The sequence below is a fragment of the Ruditapes philippinarum genome, unplaced genomic scaffold, assembly GCF_026571515.1.
Source record: "Ruditapes philippinarum isolate M1 unplaced genomic scaffold, ASM2657151v2 ctg21046_1_1_1_1, whole genome shotgun sequence".
Taxonomy (NCBI): domain Eukaryota; kingdom Metazoa; phylum Mollusca; class Bivalvia; order Venerida; family Veneridae; genus Ruditapes; species Ruditapes philippinarum.
The window spans coordinates 1-3,794 of NW_026854016.1; the positions used below are offsets into that span (position 1 = coordinate 1).

At 35.8% G+C, this 3,794-nt stretch overlaps 1 long non-coding RNA gene across 1 annotated transcript; it reads right to left on the bottom strand.

Annotated features, from left to right (window-relative positions):
- Positions 1–11: 11 nt before the first annotated feature.
- LOC132738684 (uncharacterized) lies at positions 12–2,343 on the bottom strand. The gene is made up of 3 exons (XR_009626907.1): positions 2,240–2,343; positions 875–1,166; positions 12–228 (listed from the first exon to the last, which is right to left on the bottom strand). It is a non-coding gene; the product is annotated as an uncharacterized LOC132738684 (long non-coding RNA).
- Between the last annotated feature and the right edge of the window lie 1,451 nt (positions 2,344–3,794).

Here is a 3,794-nt window from a genome sequence, read left to right on the forward strand (position 1 = left end):
CTTTTGGTATACCCTCCTGGGGGAATTGGCAATGGCTGCAATGTGTATTTTGGAGTTCCCACAAGTTCTAAGTAATTCAAATCCACCACAATTGATAATGGGTGGAAATGCCTCCTCTAGGTTTTGTTTAAACAAATCTGCATCGTATGTTTTGATGATGGTCAATTTCTTCTCACCAACACCTGCCTGAAACAGAAGGTCTTTTTCTTCCCGTGAAGGAACTGTATCCTTTAAAAATATGAAAAAGACTTTTTATGAATTTTTCTTAAATTTCTTCTTTTGCAGATCAATTTTGCTTTTCTGACTTACTTTTTTATTCAAATGTTGTCAAAATATGTACATGTACGCTACAAATATTTCCATACAGGAGAAATCATTTTCACACCACTAACATAAAACAGGAAAACATGAGTACAAAAGAGAACTGTTGAATGTTTATTTGTTGTTGTTTTTGTAGTGTTCATTAAAAAAGGGAAACACATTAAAACAGTAAAAAAGGGAAACACATTAAAACAGCAATAAATTCACAGTGTGTGCCTTGAGTATGGATGACTCATGCAGCATTACTTGTTTGTGACTTTGATGAGCAACTTAATTAACTTGTTTTATTGAACATCATGGATAAAGTATAAATTATTTCTTCATAACTCCATTGATACCTGGTGAGCGACACAATTTATATGCCACTTCATACATTTCTTGCAGAAAAACAGACACAGAAGTTTAAACATTGAACCATACATCAAATGAGATTTGTGGTAAAGAGTATGGCTATATCCAAGTGTATAAAACAAATAATCTGTATACATACATTGTATCATATACATTGGCTGTCAATATTTTATACATCTATTTACAAAATTTATTAATTTACCTGCAAACACTTTGACAATAGACAAAATCTATGAGTCCAATATGTTACTGGTGGCCCTGTTGCATTTCCTCGCCTGCGGGTCCCTCTGTTGTAAGGGGCAAACAGTGCCCTAGTGGCAGCACGAAGCTCTGCAGAGTGGTTTCTGTTAACTGTTGTTGAACCAATAGATGTTGCTGCTGTCACTGATGGAGTTGATTGTGATTCAGAACAAGTAGTTGATGAATTTTCCGAAACCAAAAGATTTGCTGCCTGGCGCAAAAGCTCTGAAGCCCTCAACTGGTTACTTATTTTCCTGATAAAAAGCATTACTGTAGTTGTTCAATATGTACATACATAACAGCAAACATGGAGTGTTTATACATAAAAATATTTGGACAGCCACTACATGTATTCCCCAAAGAAAAGAAAACATTACCAATCTTGAACACATTTAAATAATAAGGATAATTTCATAAACATTGAACAAGATGAAAACAAGAGAGCTCTGCATATTTATATGATACAGGGCTTTTTCACCAAATTTTGGAAAGAAGCCTAGCCTTATTTTAGCTTGTGAATTTCAACAAAATGGGAAATCTAAGCACAAAATGTACCCATGTGCGCATGCTCTAAAATCGGCTTAGTTACTTTTTATTTCAATTCTGGATAAAAAGGTAATAAGATAAATATGCCCATTTCAGTCTAGAAATCGTTATAATTTTCTTGGGGGAGTACAAACCAAACCCCCATCACCGGCTGACATTTTAAACATTGATTTTATGAAGGATGGGTACATGTCAAAAGGTTGTGCCAATAAGTTACGCCCCCTCTCACTCGAAATCCTTGATCGGCCCCATAGGCATACATGAAGTGCAATTACAGAGGGTGACACATAGGGGAACAGCGTGCGCTCCTTCCTAAGTATGTCTAAAATACAATTTTGGCTAGTTGAGCCTATAGATGGACTAATATGAACTCCTGTCATCAAGCCACTAAGTGTGTTAGGCTAGTCCAACTAAATAGACTTGTCAAAGAGACACAGAGATAATTTTGGACGGGCGCTGTCTTTTTCCAACGGTTTGACAGTAAGAAAACAAAGTCTGTAAAATGGGTCAAACCGTTCACGCCGAATTAATTAGGCTAGTGTTAGGCGAGACGGCAATGTACACGATCATGTACATCAGACGCCTGTCGCCTTTAATCCAACGATTTCGAGTCATTTCAAGACTTTATTAATTAAATAAAACTGCAATAAAAGGGCAGAAACGTCTTGCGGAAAAGGGCCGAAACGTCTAGGGGGCCGATTTTTGCACAGGGGCCGATTTGGTTTGCGGCCGAAACGCCCTGTTTGCAATCCAACACTGACAATAATTCTTTATCACTTACCAAAAAAATGAATCTACAACTGCCTTTTGGTGTATAGATGTTGTTTATTTATAACAATTTTTTTAAATGATCAGACCACATGACATCAACATTATGGCTAAATTGCAAAAAAGGGGCATAACTATTGTGATCGATATTCCGGATACTCGTATATTTTCGGTAATTTCCGTATTGTTCCGTACATGTTTCCGAACTTGCGCCCTCTGTCGTAAAAAAGAGTGTAGTTTGCAACCTGCCTTGTTGTACTGCACAGTGCGTGCTTCCATGTATTATTTATACATGTATAATCGATTAACATAGGTTTCCTATTTTTGTACACATTAAATGTAGACAGCTTACGATCATTATCATTAATCTGAACTGATTTTAGCATCAAACATATATCTTTAACGTAGACAAACTTGAAGATAGTCAAATAACGAACGATTCATGCAATTTAAAAAGCAAAATGTGCAAGTCATAATGCAAGATGTGCAAGCCAGAATGCATTGTGTGCATGTCATAATGCAAATGTAATAGTAAGAATTCAAGATGCACAAGTCAGAAAGCGCAATGTAATAGTAAGAATTCAAGATGCACAAGTCAGAAAGCGCATTGTAACGTAAGAAGGCAAGATGTACATGTCAGAATGCAAGATGTACAAGTTAGAAAGCACGACATAACGTAAGAAAGCAAGATGTAATTTTGGCATAAATCACCCTCCATAAAAATACAATGAGATGATCATAGATATACATGTACATAGTAAATTGTAATATAAACATTGGTAGACATCATATCAATTTTTCTTTGAACATATATAGAGATATTAAGAGAATTTCGTAGATCAGTTGTAGAATACACTATATATATATACCTTTATAAAGTTTTATGTATGTATTTTTTTAAGTACTGAATTGGCGTCTTTATTTAAGTGCATGATCGAGAAAACGTGCGATAGTCTTATATAATGTCACATCTGCGTTTCTTATAACAGATATAAATTTTTCACGTGAAGGATTTTTCACCAATATATCTGGTAGAATATTTTTACGTATAGTATTAAAGTGAATACAAATCAAGAGAATGTGATATTCATCGTCTAAGCCCGTAAAATGTATTGGTATAATAGGATTTATAAAAAGTGGTATTTGACGATATGTCACACAGCGTTTTGAACGTTTTTATACGGTGGCACAAAGATGACATGTGTGTGGTTTTATTTATCTCGTTCGCACGAGATACTATGTCGTGGCCACGAGATAGCAAAGTCGTGGCCACGAGATACTATGTCGTGGCCACGAGTTACTAAGCATTGGCCACGAGATAGCTTAGTCTTGGCCATGAAATACTATGTCGTGGCCACGAGTTACTACGTCGTGGCCAAGAGTTACTAAGTCGTGGCCACGAGATAAATAACCAAACAGATAACACCATTTATATTAATTTCCCCAATTAACTAGACATGCGCTAAAGTACAACGATGCCCCTACTTCATCAGCGTGTAAAATGGTCATTTATACAACGTAATGACTGTTCAATAATTTTACCCTGATTTTTGACCCAATAACCTCGA